The sequence below is a fragment of the Leptonychotes weddellii genome, chromosome 3 (genome assembly GCF_054177405.1).
Source record: "Leptonychotes weddellii isolate Sample4059 chromosome 3, ASM5417740v2, whole genome shotgun sequence".
Lineage (NCBI taxonomy): Eukaryota > Metazoa > Chordata > Mammalia > Carnivora > Phocidae > Leptonychotes > Leptonychotes weddellii.
The window spans coordinates 73,303,819-73,321,562 of NC_138371.1; the positions used below are offsets into that span (position 1 = coordinate 73,303,819).

The 17,744-nt window shown below is 36.3% G+C and overlaps 1 protein-coding gene across 3 annotated transcripts in view; it reads right to left on the reverse strand.

The window, feature by feature from the left end:
* LOC145720554 (uncharacterized) overlaps positions 1–17,744 on the reverse strand; it is a 342,661-nt gene that overhangs the window by 297,527 nt on the left and 27,390 nt on the right. Inside the window, exon 3 of one of the 3 annotated variants that reach the window (XM_081814464.1) lies at positions 4,127–4,877. The exons of the other annotated variants lie outside the window; for them this stretch is intronic. The gene's annotated coding sequence lies outside the window, so the exon portion shown is untranslated. Of the gene's footprint in view, positions 1–4,126; positions 4,878–17,744 lie in introns of those variants that run through there. 3 annotated transcript variants of the gene reach the window in all.

A 17,744-nucleotide genomic window follows, 5' to 3' on the forward strand; every position in this document is an offset into this window, starting at 1 on the left:
AAAACCACTGAACTCCAACAGTCCTTCTGTTTATCCATGCTGTCCCCCTGAGTTTCCTGGGTGATAGAGGAACCTGCCAGGGAACTGAATCCTAGATTCCTAATCAAGAAGGAGGCAAAGGCCCCTTCTGTCCTTAGGTTTCCTGCTAGCTATCGGATGGTTCTAATTGTGGAGGAAAAAAATAAGAATTCTGAAAATCTGCCTTTTTCTATTCTATCTGTCTCACTCTTTCTCCCTCCCTGTCTTCTTTATTGAGCAACAAGCATTTTGGCCAAGCTTTAGTAGGGTTTAATCTTCTCAACTTTGAGAGGAAACCATATCATGTGTCTCCTTGTCTTGGTTCTTAATATGTTAAAATTTTAAAAACTTCTAAGCTGGCTTTAAGCCTATTGCTTTCCAAATACATCAAGTACCAGCTCCCTTCCTGCTCTGTTTGTAGTGTTAAACTTCCTGTATCCTTCTGAGGCAGAAGGCTGTAAGGCAACATGATTTACTGGAGGATGGATCAATTCATGCAACCCTCATTCCAACTGCCCTCTAACAACATTAGGTGTTGGGGGAAAGACTAAAATCTACATTTCCCAGACTTCTTTTGTAGCTGGGGTTCTGGGTGAGATACAGATTCTGCCCATCTAATGCACTGATACGCAACTTTGTCTCACACTGAGCTACCTGGGGAGAGAGGTCAAGAAGTCACAGCAAAGAAAGCATGTTCTGGAGATGGCAGTCATTGAAGTAGCTCTCTTATTTGGTAACTTCTTGATGGTAAATTACCAGAAGTGGTAAGGCTCTGGGGCAAGCAGCTGGGCTGGTGACAGCTTCCGAATCAAGCAGGAGCAACAGCTCCCTGAGCAGCCAGGGGCTTTAAGAAATCATTCCTGGGAGATGATTCACCCTTCCCAAGAACTTGCTAAGCTATATTCACACTTAAATCACTTGTGCTTAAAGTAGGCAGACTAGATTCCATTTTCTGCAAATAAGAATCCTGACCATACATGTATATGAATGAAGGGGGGTGGGGTCAAATGCTAGCCATTATCAGAGTTCTGAATAAATTTTTGTTTTGTTATTTGTTTTCATTTGGCTCCCTGTGACTCTTCTCTATGACTTAGAACTTTATGGGATGGAGTGCTGAAGTGATTGGTATCCACAAACTTCTACCACTCAAAGCTGGAACTCACTTGAGAGAGGATTTATTTCAACCCTCTGTTTTGTTGAAGATACTGATGTCCAAGCTTATAGAACCAACAAGTGGAGAAGCCCACACCAAAACTCAAATTTGCAGACTCTGAGCCCATTGTTATTCACCACACCAGCTAAAGACTTGGGTGAGTGAATTTAAGAGACTAGTTCTAGCCAGTGGATTGAACTCTCTGGTTTTCTATCCAGCCCACTTCACTGCTCCTATATATCCCACCTAACCCCTATAAATACTTGGGTTTCTGAGTCTTGATTTAAAAGATTTCTATGTAAAATATTTCAGTGAAAAAAAAAATGCTCCTTTGGTAAAGCAAATCATATATCTAAATTCTGTAGTTTGATATTCCTAAAAGCAGAACCCACTTAGGAAGAGGGCTTAGAATATAGGAAGGGTCTAAAAATATATTTTTCAAAGATTTAATTTATTTATTTAACAGAGAGAGAGCGAGCGAGAGAGGGAACACAAGCAGGGGGAGTTGGAGAGGGAGAAGCAGGCTTCCTGCGGAGCAGGGAGCCCAATGTGGGGCTCAATCCCAGGACCCTGGGATCATGACCTGAGCCGAAGGCAGACATTTAACCACTGAGCCACCCAGGCGCCCATAAAAATATTTTTTTATATAATCTTGTATCTTTAGCTATCCCAGCTTATAGTTAAAAAATGTACTGTTTGTTCTTAAGGATAGACTATAACAAGAACTCTCCAGAGCTGAGAAGTATTTCCTACTGAACAAGGCAGGTAATGCCCCCAGTTGGCAGAACTTGCCTTCTCTTCCATCTGGAATAGCAACACCAGTTTTGTCATCCCCAAAGGCACCATTCTGACACATCTCATTAATTTTTACAGGTCTTAACCCATAAGAATAAACGGTCTATGTTTCAATGTCTAAGTATTCACATAAAGAGAATAGAGTTTAACTTAAGTGTTATATATGCAATCTTGGACCCAGAAAAAAATATATATGCTGAAAAGATATAAATTGCTTGAGGCGGTTATTTATTAAGCTTCTAAGCAAATATGTTGTAGCATAAGACACTCCAAATCTATTTGGAAGAAAAGTATAAAAGACTACCAAGCATTATTGCTAGTTTCTTATGCACAGTGTCATGATTCCAGCCCTTTTCGTGCCAGTATCTTCCTGGTTTAGTTTAACTATACCCATCTATGAATGGGAAACTCAAAAAGAAAGTGGTTAAGTAATTCAAAATCCTCTCCCTATTGAGAACATTAAATCCTAAAAAATTCCAAAAGTCAGAATACAATAAAGTTGGTTCTGTGGCCATAATTAAATAACTGCTCCTGAGGGAAAAATACAGCCAAACCACAATGTGACTCATTATTAAAAAGAGACACCAAAATCAAATAAGAAAATGCATATATAATCATAAATCAGATCCTAGCTCCAAAGTATTAACCATGTTTTCCAAAAATCTCTTTCAAAGAACTGTAATAATTAAGCAAATCAATTACCACCTCAGTACCTTATGCCCTTCCAGAATTTCACTTCTGGAAGTGAGTCAAGAAAAAAAGGAAATAATAAAAGCTAACATTTATTGAGTTTTTGCTAAATGCTAAGTGTTTTACCTGAGTTATCTAATTTTTTCCTCATAATAGCTATTATCATACACATTTTGCTGATGAGAGCAAAAAGGTTTGGGATATTTAAGTGAGCCACCTATGTCCACTCGAACAGTAAGGTGTGAACCCCATCTATCTTCTCCGGAGCCCATGCTCAGAATCAGTATCCTTGACTGCCACCCTTGTGAGCAGCTTCATTATATAGTATTCTTCCAGAACAATAGCTATCTTAAGAAACATTCTAGTTTGGGGATTTTAAGATTTATCAAAAGAGACCAAATGAAGCCTGAGTGTTTTTGTACTGATAAACTCCCATTGGGCATGCAAAATTTTTACAGATTGTCTTCTCTGAAAAAGGCACATAAAAAAAGGCCTATAGGAGTGGAAGATGGAAAAAGAGCTTACAGAAAGCCTGAGCCACTCCTCATACACCCAATATATTATTTATGACCCTCCAGAAAAACAGAGTGAGAAGAAGAAAGCAGGTATTTTTTTTCTCCTAAAATTTTACTTAAGTTATCCATTTCTACATTTTATTTGAAAATAATGGGCTAATATACACCAGAAAACATTAGATAGACATTTCCTCTTATGAGTGAATTGACATAAGACAGGCTGCCCAGTGCAGGAAACTGGTCTGACTGGACAATAACTGAAACTTGACTGTAACTAAATCAGAATCCTTTCCTGAAATCTCCTTGTTGATTCTTCATACAGAGATTCCCACCATAAAAAGTATAAAACAAAGTGAAAAGAAAGTCAAAATAAAGTCTCCAATTCTGTTTCAAACAATAATTGGCTCACATAATTAGTCTGTTAGTTAGAGTATTAAATGTCCACTGTAATGAGGAGCATAGTGGTATATCAGAAAGAAAGGTCAACTGTGGAGTTGAGTTCAAATCCCAACACTACTCCTGGGTAAATTAATTTATTTCAGTAATAAACTTTCTGGGTCTTGGTTTGTGTACCAGCAAAATGGTAAGAGCTCAGGTTTGTAAAAAATTAAGTGAGAAAATGTATATAAAAGACAGATTCTAGTCCTAAAGACACACTAGATTCCTCTGTAAATAGAAGTTCATAATATTCACTGGTATTAGGTGTATAGCAGTATGCTAGCAGTGTGGGGGGGGTTAATAAATGAATAAGACATGGTTCCTGACCTTAAAGAGCTTACAATCTAGATTAGGAAACAAAGCTAGCAGATATGAGAATATAACTATTGATAAGCATAGTAGTATTTGGAAGAAGTTGATTGATGTGGGGTAGAATAGTTGAGGAGGTTTATGGTGGACACATATGTTGACTGGGCACAGAAGGCTGAGGAAGATTGAAGATGTGACAACTCAACTATCCACTCCCATTTTTTTTTAAGATTTTATTTATTTTGGGGGGAGCATACAAGCTGGGTTGGGGGGCACAGAGGGAGAGGCAGACTTCCCGCTGAGAAGGGAGCCTGACATGGGGCTCTATCCCAGCACCCTGGGATCATAACCTGAGCCAAAGGCAGCCACTTAACTGACTGAGCCACCCAGGCACCCCTATCCACTCCCATTTTTAAACAAACTTTAAGAGGCAATGGTGACTCCATCTTCAAAACAAAAGACTCAATAAATAAAGGAACAGTGCTTGACACAATGGAATTCTACATATGATGTGCTTTAAACTTCCCTATTCAAAGTGTGGTTCACAGACCAATTGCGCTCAGAGTTTGTTGGATACGCAGATTCTTGGATCCCAACCCCGACCTACTAATCTGTATTTTTAACAAGATCCTGGGGTGATTTGTGTGTACGTTAAAGTTTAAGTAACACATCTGTAAACCACAAAAAAAAGCTCCAACGCAATGTTTTATATTTTAAAAAACACCAGGGTTTTAATTCACTTCAGAGATGATAAGTCCTATCCTGGAATATTCTCATTTATAAGATACAGATGATGATACATGCTCCTCAAGACTATTAATGAGGGAGAGGTGCCTGGGTGGCTCAGTTGGTTAAATGTCTAACTCTTGATTTCATCTCAGGTCACAATTCAGGGGCCTACTTAAGATTCTCTCTCTCCAACTGCCCATCCCCCAACTCATGGGCATGCAGCTCTCTTTCTAAAAAAAAAAAAAAGAAAGAAAGAAAAAGACTGTTAATGAGGGTTAACCACAATAAACATACATAAAACCTACATTTTCTAATCCCACAAGGAAAAAAACATGTTTTTAAAATCTTTATATGCAGGGTGCCTGGGTGGCTCAGTCGGTTAAGCGTCTGCCTTCGGCTCAGGTCATGATCCCAGGGTCCTGGGACAGAGCCCCGCATCAGACTCCCTGCTCAGCGGAAAGCCTGCTTCTCCCTCTCCCTCTCCCTCTCCCTCTGCTTGTGCTCTCTTGCTCTCTCTGTCAAATAAATAAATAAAATCTTTAAAAAAAAAATCTTTATATCCTTCACCCTTAGCATACTGCTCCATACGTACTCCATATTCAAAAAATATGTATTAAATAAATGAATTAATAAATGAGTCAAAGGTTTTAGGAAGTGATCAAGGTCACTTTGAGATGGATGAGCACAGGATCATGAGTTAGGCCTTCAGACAAAGAATGCTGAAACTGGGGAGCACTTTTCAGATTAAAATGTGCATACTCATTTAGTTACAAGATCTTTTTATTGTTAAAGAAATAAAAATGTCATATAATAGTGAAACTTAAGTAATAAAATGTATTTGTTATAAAAAATTAGATTATCACTTATAATGTACTCACTAACCTTGTGTTAATTTAATTCAGTACTAAATGTACTATGGAGATTGTTTTAATTAAAACACTAGTTTTCTCCTGACAGACTCAAATTATGTAATGAGTTCATCTAAAGAATAAAATCCAAATATAGTTCAAAGCCTCACTCTTCGATACCCTCAAGAAGCATATACTCTAGTGGGGTTAGCGACAAATGCAATTAGCAATTAGAATGAAGAAAATGTCTTAATGTAAGGATGTTCTAAAGAACAGTAGTGTCAGTAACAAAAATGTTGTCTCCGGCTGCCTGCAAAAGGTGGGGAAGGCTACAGAGAGAAGAGGCTGAGCTAAGACTTGAAAAATGAGTGATGTGGCAGGTGGACTAGTGGGAGGAGGTACCACATGAGCAAAACATGGAAGAGAAGAGAAACAGCTTGCTCAGGAAGCTCCAACTAGTTCAGTATTTCTGGAGTGGAAAGACGGACAGTAGCAGGAATAAAACAGGAGAGATAGACAGGGATGACATAAAGATGACTTTACATACCACAGAAAAATTTTACTTTTGAGGCTATGGGGGATCATTAAAAGAATTTGAATAGGGAATTAATACGATCACATTTCCACATGGGATAGGTCAATTTGGCAGCAATGAATTTAACTGATTGGGGCCGGGAGGGAGGGTACCAGGAGTGGAAGGAATAAATGGAATAAGACTAGAGACTGGTAAACAAGTATAAGAATTAATCAACTGACATGGTGCCTTGAATTGTGTCAGTGATGGTCAAAAAGGACAAAAAACCATAAAACAAATATTAACTAATTAATTCATGCTTTTTAAATTTCTAACCTTGATAACCTAGTGCAATGATTCTCAGAGCTGGCTACCACCTGGAGAGCTTTCTAAAAATATGGATCCTGTCTCCATACCCAAAACTTTTAACTTAATCGGTCTAGAGTGGGGAAATGCCATCCTAGTATGACATCATCCTGGCTGACTCCCAAGTCTAGTTGCACATTTAGAAACTTCTTTTTAAAAATACCATGCATCGGGCGCCTGGGTGGCTCAGTTGGATAAGCGACTGCCTTCGGCTCAGGTCATGATCCTGGAGTCCCAGGATCGAGTCCCGCATCGGGCTCCCTGCTCGGCAGGGAGTCTGCTTCTCCCTCTGACCCTCACCCTTCTCCTTCTCTCTCTCTCTGTCATTCTCTCTCTCTCAAAAATAAATTAAAAAATTAAAAAAAAAATACCATGCATCGCTCCCACTTCTCAGAGATTCTGATTAATTCATCTGAGGTAAGGTCTTTCGCATCAGGTGCTTTTAAAAGCTCCTATCTTATTCTAACATGAAGGTACAGTTCAAAACTATTACCAATCCTCTAAAGCAGAGAGGTTCTATACTTTGTCCACTTTTTTCAAAATTACTTCCCCTAAACTGACTCTTAACAATAACCATATCTTTTTTTTTATGTATTTGACAGAGAGAGAGACAGTGAGAGAGGGAACACAAGCAGGGGGAGTGGGAGTGGGAGAAGCAGGCTTCCCACTGAGCAGGGAGCCCGATGTGGGGCTTGATCCCAGGACCCTGGGATCATGACCTGAGCCGAAGGCAGACACTTAAGGACTGAGCCACCCAGGCACCCCAATAACCATGTCTTTTACTTGACTGAGACTATGGGGGTCTGATATAAGCAACATCAGCCTTTCTCTTCTTTCTCTCTTCCATCACTTTGATTTTTGATCAAGAAATGTCTCTATCATCTTAATTTCACCACCATCCTCATCTGGTTTACTGAAGATAAAGATAATAAAGCAAACTCCTTTCTAATCACAACCATGTGAAGTCTCTCTCACATTAAAGAAAAAAACAAAACACAAAACAACCTTCCAAAAACTTTGCTAACTCTTGAGGCATCTCTCCATTGTTTCTTCACTTCAAAGCAAAAATTCTTTGATAAGAAGGTCACCTTATGACCAGGATTGGTATAGTGATTGCTGATGATCGCTAACAACTTTGAAAAGCAGGAAAATCCAGAGAAATATTCTGTCCCAGAAACTCTAGTCAGGCCTTGGACGAAAGGCCCTCTACTTTACCAAGCAAAGTCAGACAGGGAAATCCAGCATTCTTGTACAAAAGGAGGGACTTCCATGTATTATATAAGGACAAAAAAAATTGATCTGAAAAGAAGATAAATTCTTTTTTTTTTTTTTTAGAGAACACAAGCAGGCAGAGCAGCAGGCAGAGGGAGAGGGAGAAGCAGGCTCCCCACTGAGCAGGGAGCCTGATGTGGGGCTCGACCCCAGGACCCTGGGATCATGACCTGAGCCAAAGGCAGACACAGCCAACTGAGCCACCCAGACGCCCCAAGAAGATAAATTCTTATATACTAAACTACGAAAGGTGGGAGAGCAAATTCCAGGTATTTTTATACCATCAATATTGTATTAATTCAATAGTCAAATTTGTTGTGATAACTCTGGTGCAAAATATATAGTCCAAGCTTGTAAATTTGGTTCAATAACAGCTAGGTACAATTGATACAGTAAATAAGATAAGGGCTGAATTATTGGTCATTGTTTAATATGACTTTAGAATAAATTTACTGGTAATTCAAGTAATTACATGACACATTTCAGTAGTTTCTGGGGGCAAGAAAAACAACACACTTAAAAATAGCCATATAGGAAAAATGCCCATCATATAGGCTCAAAGTAAATAGGAACAATGCCAAGGACTGGAGAAAGGACCTCACAAAAAAGTCCACTCATCTCTCTTGAAAGAGGTAGCAATATCTCTGGTTCACTAGACTTCAATGTTAAATCAATTGACTTAAGAGAAGAAAGATACAAGATAAGGAATGTTTTAGTGATATACTGTGGCCTATCTCATGCTGGCATCTAGGAAGAATTTAAGGTGTTACCCCCCTTCCACCATCACTGTCAACATCAAACTGAACACACACTTTGACAATTTCACTTCCAGCAAGTAGCGCTCTAATATGGGTACAAGAGTGTTGAGGACCAAGTAAATCTTTGGCTTGAGAATTAAGAAAGTAAAAGTAATTCTTCCTCAATTATCTTTTCTCTCATCCTTGGAAAGCTGAATTAGAAAACTGAAAGGAACCTATATGAAGAAGAATAAAGAATAAATAAATAAGAATAAAGCTTTACTTCAGTCTGAGGGAAGGATTCCTTAAGGATCCCTATAAGGTCAAATCCTGTTTACCATGATAAAGAAACATATAGACTTGGCTTAGCAGCAAGATTTAAACGTTTGCCTGGAGCAGCTCTGAATATATTACCTAAAATCAAATGATTCCAATGGTTATTTTCAAGATTTAGATATGTGAGATCTTATAAATATATCTAAGTTCTCAAGTAACTATTACTATTATCTCTTGAAGGACAACATAATTCCTAATTTATTAATTTCTCAATAATCATTTGTTGAAATAAAATTTTTTGGTCTTTCGTTGCTATGCCATAATCAGTAAAAACCTGCTTTAAAAATCCATGGAAGAATAAATGAAAATGCCCTTCAAAAAAATTGAATATTTGCATAAATACAATATATTCCTACTATTAGGTAGAATAGGATACTGTAACAATACATCCCACCAGGCAGTCGGGCTGCCGATTCACCAAACTTCATTAAGAAACCAACAGATGGGCAACATAAAAAAAATGACATTTAGAAGATCTTGGTCTTTGCCTTTTGGCTCCCTGCTCTCAGGCCCAGAGTGTGGCCCTTAAATCTGTCTCCCCAAAAGACTGCAGGAAATGTCTGTGTGGTCAAACTGGTTCCATCATTGGTCTCATTCCAACCAAAGCTCATTAAGTTTTACTTTTCCCTTTAGATTTGTGGGTTAGAGTTTTATTTGTTGCATAATAGAAGGCACTAAGCCTTGGCATTGAATCAGCAATGTATCCATTGCATTTTCTTTATTAAGTGGTGGTTCACTGTATGTCCTTAGACTTGGTTGTCATTCTAAACATTTATTAATTACTCTAATTATAATAACATACTAGTCATTCCATGTCTCTCATCTAGATAAAGTAAAAATGAACTAGTGCTCTAGCTTCAACTTTAAAAATCTAGACCCGCACTATCTAAAATGGTAACTTCTAGATACATTCAACTATTGAGCACTTGAAATATGACTAGTCCAAATTTGAAATGCGCTCTAAGCAAAAAACACACACCAGATTTCAAATATTTAGTACAAAAAAAGAATTTAGAATATCTCAAATTTTAAATTATTTCTTTGAAATGGTAATACTTTATGATTATATTGGATAAAATAAAATATATTCTTAAAATTAATGCCAACTGCTTTTTAATTTTTTTAATGGGGTGGTGACTACAAATTGGTGGTGGTGACTACAAATTTTAAATTATATATGTGGTTTACATTCTATTTCTAGTGGATAGCATTGATCTAGATGCTCAGAGTCATTCTAGAGATTTTCATTCTTAATGACTGAATAGTTTTACTAATTTAATTAATTTGAATTCACTCTTTTCTTACAGGTTTGTTTAAAATTTGTTTATTATCTTCTAGAGTTGACAAGAATATAAAAGATTAGTTAAATAAACCTATTAATGACCATTAATCATATTTAAATGGCACTGACCTTGATCTTCCAAGAGCTTGGGAAGTCCTTTAAACACTTACATTAATGGCTTTGTTTCATGCCAAGTGATACTGAGTGTTGAACCAGAAATATTCTAATGCTGTTCTTGCCTAAGGTGACTGCCTCCACCAGTGCTCCACTAAACAGCGAGTGACACATAGTAGCCCAAGCACAGATACATGTGTTGGAAAAACATCATAGCACTTTTTTCAAAACAATGTAGTGAAATAGAATATAAGAAATTAGAAAAGTAGATCTGTTTCTACTACTTGTGATTTATTCTCAAACTCAGCTTTCAATATGTATATAGTATACTGTATGCATGAATGTATGATCACCTATTCATATATCAGAGGTATTTTTTAAAAAATGAGTGACCACTATATTTGTGACCTATAAAAAGAAAAGAAAACTTTTCTTAAGGAAACTGAAAGAAATAATGAGATGAAAAGCCCTAGTATTTAAAAAAAATTTTTTGAAAAAGCCACCCCTCCATGTCACTGGTTTTATCCATTGAATTGAAAAGCAAAAATCATAAGAAAACAGCTCAACCATGAGAAAATAACAATATCCTTCTGATCTGGAATATACAGCAAGGGCTTTATTAAATATCACTGAATCCAAAGGAAATATAGGCCTACAAGGAGCCATTTGTGCAAAGGAAACAGAAGCCTGCAAAATCACATAGAGCATGCAAGCTGATAAAGACTCAAAAAAAGAATAGCTGCATTAGGAAAATTGTTCTGTATAATTTTCCTACTCTTCACTAAGGAAGTGTGTACTCTTTAGCTATAACAGGATATTCAAAAATGGGAGAAAATTATTTTTCTACAACATATGCTCCTAATAACAAGAAACTTAATAATAAGAAATCATTCAAAGGATTTAATAATGTAAAGATAGTATACTTAAAATAATGTAATCTTAAAGATACCTATGTGAAAAAAGAAATTCACAAAGGCAATGAAGAGATAACTAAAGACTGCTCAACATTTGTGTGCAGAAGCACTTAGTATGATTCTATTTTTGCTCATCTTTAGACTTCCAATTTTCCAGATAGACAGACCAAAGCATTGAATTTAGTAAACTTGCTAAAATTAGAAACAGCCTGTAGAAGACCAGAACTAGAAGTAGATTAATATACAATTTTTTTATTAATTTTTCAGGCAGTTCTTTCCACATTCTCACTGTAAAACCACTATTCTTAGGGCAATATGAATGAATGGTTTTTACCAGATCTAACACGAAAGAAATAATCTTTTTTTACCTTTTTTTTTAAATTGAAGTGTAATTAACATATAGTGTTATATTACTTTCAGGTGTAAATGTAATAATTCATCAATTTACTCAGTGCTCATCAAGATGAGTGTACTGTCAATCCCCTTTATCTATTTCACCCATCTTCCCACCCACCTCCCCTCGTCAAAGGACCACTTTGTTCTCTGTATTTAAGAGTCTGTTTTTTGTTTGCCTCTCTTTTCTTTGTTCATTTATTTTGTTTCTTAAATTCTACCTATGAGTGAGATCATACGGTATTTGTCTTTGACTGACTTAGTATATTTAGCATTAAATCCTCTAGGTACACCAATGTTGTTGCAAATGACAAGATTTCATAACATGAAAGAAATAATCTTAATAGAGAGCTCACTATAGAAAAGGTCCTTGAATCAAGTTTAGCTTTTAAGACGTTGTTCCACAAAATCATGCTAAACTTTTCCCCAAACTATGACTACTATTAGTTAATGATACACCCCTCAAAACACTGTATAAAATGTATACGATACTTTTTAAAAATCAAAATGGGATGGGGCAACACATAATTTCCTAAAGTTTTCTTTTTAAGTATATCATAGACATTTCTTTTTCAGTACTTTATTCTTTTTCAATCCACATATTTTGCCACTCTATAAATGTCCCCAGGTTTCACCACCATATAATATCTATTTAGTATTTAGGTTATATACAATATTTCACTATTACAAACAATATTACAGCACTATTCTTTGGTTTATATTTTCAACCTATATAAGAATTTCAGAAGAATAAATTCCTAGAAGTGGAACTTCTGAGTCAAAGATTATCACATTTTTGGGCTTTTGGCAGATATAGCAAAAATTACTCTCCAAATTACTTGGGCCAATCAATGTTCCCACCAGGAAAAAAGAGGAGGGCCTGTTTTCACATACCCTCACCAACACTGAGTGTTAAGAACTGTTTTAATCATACCTCATAGGAAAAGAACATATCTCAATTTTTACTCCACTTGGATTTTTTTCACAAATCAAAATTGAGAGGTTTTTTTTTCTTTTCTTTTTTAGTTTACCTTTTACTCTCTACTCTCTTGTTCAATTGATCTTTTCTGATGCTCTCTGTGAAAAAGAGCAACAATAATAAAAGTTCTCTGCCTTGAGACAGAGTATACAGGGTATATTTGAAAACATTCATCTGATTCCAGGGACTGGCAAACATAATCCAGTGCTGGATATACTACGAATTCCAGAATTTTTTCTAACATCTTTGGTTTAGCTTTTCAGCAAACAAAGCAGAAATCAGTTTTATTCTATATAATGTTCCCTAGGAATAGGGAACATTTCAATTTGGCCTGTATCCAGCAAAAATTCAAAACTTTCAATATTATCCAATTTTTAATTTCAACTCACTATTTATATGATTTTGTCTTCGAACAATTTCTGTCTTTCATGAACACAGATACAAACCCAAAGAGAGATCCTTTTTTTTTAATTTATACTTCAAAAGGAAACAAACAAAAAACAAGAGAAGTGCTTCAATATTGCCATGGAAATTGACATTCCTACTGTGCATCTTAGGACAACATGTGAAAGCTTTAGTGAAGCCTTTGAAGATTTAAAATGCATCAAATTAAAAACCATGTCCATTTAAATAAAGAGCTCTTCTGGCATCAATTCTGTTCACATTTCTGGTGGGGAAGTAAACGGCTTTTTTTAAGATATGAACACAGTTGGGGATAAAGATATTTTCTTTATAGGGACTATCTAGATATCTCACTGTTGGATATTAATGTTAAGATAAAAGTAAAGCAGATTAGTGCAATGGACATGACAAGGAAGTGAGCTACAAAGAGAAAACAATTTTCAGATTGCAAGAAATTGGAGTGCTACAGAATATCACCAAGTCTTAGGATTTGAAGACAACTTTAAAAGAGATCTAGTTCAACCACTTATCCATCTAACGCTTAAATCTTCTCCATGGGAGATTGGTCAAATGTTCACTCAATGTTTAAATACATGCAATGATAGGGAACATGTTACCTATTGAAGCAGCCCATTTAAACTCTGGAGCAGTCCCATTTAGCCATGACAATTAGTAAGTCCTTCTTGGTATGTCCTGCTGAAATGTGTTTTCTTATACTTAATATTTATGGATTCTTACCTGTACACTGGAATTATAAAAGAACTCTGTTTGGCTAATTCTACATCCATTCCCAACTGCTTCTTCCTTTCACCTTCCATCATACAGGCAGAAAAATAAGTAATTTTTCTGGTTTCCATTGCAGCTAAGGGATGCCAATGGAACCCAGTTATGACTAGTGAGACATAAGAAAAGTTTAAATGGGGGTTCTGGAAAAGCTTTTTTCATCAATTCCCCCTTCTTTCTGCCTTGACATAAACTTGATAAAGGTATAATTGCTATTTGCAACTAGCAATCACAGACACTGGCCCTTACATTCCTGAACCAGTGAACACTAGCAACCACCTATCTTTACACTTCCTGTTACTGAAGAAAAGTAAACCCCATCAATTCTGAGGGATTTTAACTGAGGGTTTCTGATGCTTGCACCTGAAGACACACCTATTTAACACATATGCCATATGGTCACCCTGAAAGGTCAAATATTTATTCTATTTGATAATGCCTCGTATCTTAACAGAGGAAAAAAATATTTCAATAAACTGGCACAAGTAGCCAGATTAAATATATTCTCACCTTCAAATGTCAACAATCTGGAATATATTATCATATTGGAACAATTTAAAACTATTAGGTAGACTACCCCCAAAAGTAAGGGAACTTAGTAAATGGAAGTTAGAGACCTCTGAATTCTGATGGAAGACCACTGAAGCAATTTATTCATTGTCCATGGTCAATTCTTTCTCTTCCCTGTCTTCTCTTTCTATTTCTATCTTACCTCACCTCCAAATTCACATTAAATTAAGATTTCTAAACCCTGCAAAGCCTGATAGAATGATCCAATTTGTTTTCTCTTCCTTTTTTTTTTTTCCAAGTCTATCAGGACGTCAGTTTTCTGCAAATTACTTGCCACCATAGCTTAATCTCAAAAAGGAGTACTGAATTTCAGCTTTCCCAGGATCAACAAATGTGAGCCTCAAGTTGCAGTGTGATTTACAGATACTGATCTTCTTTAATCTTTTTAAACTAATAGCAAGATGTCCCCCTCAGAAATATGTCCAAAACTTGGACCTATTTTTCTAGATTTATTTAATACATATTACCAATAATGCTATAAAAGAATTAGGAGCACTTGGGTGGCTCAGTCAGTTAAGTGTCCACCTTCAGCTCAGGTCATAATCCCAGGGTCCTGGGATCGAACCCCACGTTGGGCTCCCTGCTCATCATGGAACCTGCTTCTCCCTCTCCCTCTGCCCCCCAGTCATGTTTGCTCTCTCTCTCCCTCTAGTGCTCTCTCAAATAGATAAATAAAATCTTTAAAAAAAAATAAAAGAATTAATATAAGTAGTCTCTTACAGGAATTAAAAAACAAAAATACATAAAGTAAATCTAAATTTCTCCCCATAATTTATATCCAACTCAATTCTTTTAAAGAAAAACTATAATTGTATTGTTACAGAATTTGTATTTATCAATTGCACAACTACATTTCTTTTCTTTCCTTTTTTTTTTTTTTTTAAATAGAGAGAGAGAGGGTGGAGAGGGTCAGATGGAGAGGGAGAGAGAGAATCTTAAGCCCCATGTGGGGCTCGATCTCACAAACCTGAGATCACAACTTGAGTTGAAATCAAAAGTTGGACATTTAACCAACTGAGCCACCCAGGTGCCCCTATAAATTGTATTTCTGAGTCAGTCAGCAGGACTGATCATATATCTTCCATCTACTTCGAAGAAAACTTCTAAGGAAGATAGTAAAATAGTTAACAGAATGAACTTCGGCAAAAGTAAGGTCCGAGTTTGAATCTGGATTTTGCCCCAATATGAACTGACTGATACGGGACAAATTACTTAACTCCGTGTGTCTTCATCATCATTAAAGAGAGAATAATCATATCTAAACCTCATAGGTTTATTATGGGGATAATTTAAGATGTGTGTGTATGTATGTATGTCTGAATGCTGCAATCCATCTCCATCTCATCCCTGCCCCATTCATGACAAGTTTATCACAGAGGGGCCCTCAGTCAAATCCATCTCTGGGACAAGAGATAATGTGTCCTACAGTGAGGTCCTTCTCAGACACAAGGGATGTCATTATCATTAAAAGGGCTTGTGAAACATTTACAGTGAGCTATTCAATAATTTTTGTTGGGCTTCTCTGAAATATGATTACACTTAGGAAATTTTAAGAACTTATTAGGACATCTTCATATAAGAACTATGGGATTTTCTTTATACAGAGAAACTTTCTGTGGGAGTCATGATTGTTTATTGCATTGATTTTTCATTTTTTATAAACCCCTGTGGACTTGATATGTTGGAATAAAGATATCTCTGAAATGGGTAATTCTCACTTCAAAAATAAATTGCTGCTGTTATGGAGTTGTTCTTATAGATTAACGTAAAAGACAGATATGTTTAAAAGGCTATTTAAAATTAATTTGGGGCAATTCTAAAAGGAAAATAATTAAATAATGTGTTTCTAGATCCTTCCCTAAAACATACAAATCTTCCATTTTGTATAGTGGGATTTTTTTTCAGAAAACTAGATATATAAATGAAAATCTTTGGAAATACAATTAAATCTTTATGTTTCGGGGGGCAACATTACCCTTGAAATATGATGATAAAGCTGAGAATGGTTTTATTTAAAAAAACTCAACTATAAGTTATTCACACTAACAAAGAAAAATACTGATTGAATAATTTTTTAAGTATGCAAACAAAAAATAATTCACAGATATTTCCAAGTGAGAACATGGAAACAAGGTAAGAAGGAAAAGGGAAATAAATTACAATGCCCAACTTTGCCTTCGCTAGTCAAGTAAACCAGTGCTGTTTCAAGAAGGCAAAAGATAGTCCCTTCTCAGGGCCCTATTTGATTCTAACTGCTTTGTAAGTTTACTCCTGTTAGTTCCTTATGGAAAATTCAAAGTGGATAGAATACAGCAAGCTTTTTTTTCTTAAATACTACTTTTAGACAGACCTCTGCTTTCCACTTTACCACAGACTCCATCATCCCCTATTACTCATAACCCCATTCTGATTTAAACCTTTATTTATTCAGCCTGGTCTCTGCAGACATGTGATTTGGGACTCCTCTCCAACATTTCCCCCACCCAGCCAAACTGTTCTATTAACTATCCCAGAACACTGTTCACTCCATAATTCCACTCTCAAGTAGCCCCCCCTCATTTCCTCTTTGCCTGTCTAAATTCCATTTCTCCATAAAATCCATTCATATGACAACCCCTTCATAAAGGGGTTACAATAATTATTATTTATGAGTGGTAGTGTACCGGTATGTTTAATAAGTGGCTCTCCCTGGAAAAGAGGGAAATCATTGATCTGCAGTGTTTGCCAATTTCTGTGGTATAAATTTTCCTACCATGGCATTGTCAATTTCAAAACTTATAGGTGGAAAGGTGCCCACAATCTGCTCTCGAGAGCTGATGAGAACCAGCTCCAGCATACGATTATTTTATCAGACTGTTTCAGTGCTTTGTAATGCCATATCAAGGCATTTTTAAGAGAGATGAGATCTTATAGTAGAAGCAAGCAGCATGGAGCAGAAGTAAAAAGAACTGGGTTCTACCTCTAGCTCTAGCATTACCTAACTAGGTGACTCTAAAGCCACTTAACCACTTTGGGTCTCAGTTCTCTCACCTATAAAATAACAAGAGCACAAACTTTCTAACTAAATAACTTTCTAACATTAACAGGTCTATGATTGTATGTAACCCCTCATATCACCATGTCTTTTATCACCCACCTCAACTGAAATCTTTAGAGTAGGCTGTGCCATAACATATTATGTCCTCAATACACCAAGCACAGTGCCTTGCACTTAGCAGGTGCTCCACAAATAGTTTTTGAGTAAATGATTTACCTGGGTGATACTGGAGTAGCCTGGGTATATGATGGGTTAACGGAAGACAATGGAGTGTGGGATTCTATCAGCATAAGGAGACAAGATCAAGAGATTAATTTGAAGAGTAATTTTCTCTGTGAATATAGACATTTTCTAGGTTGGTTACAGATGAATAGGAAGCACTGTATAAATACACACCATGTCTGTTCCTTCCCTCCTTTTCAGGAGCCACTCTGAACAGGCACCAAGCTGTCCTCATTTGACAGTGTCTCCTAGTAGAAATTTCCCTTCCCCACCATCATTTTTCTATTCTCAAGATCACACTAAACTGTATCTTTAGCATTTTTTTATC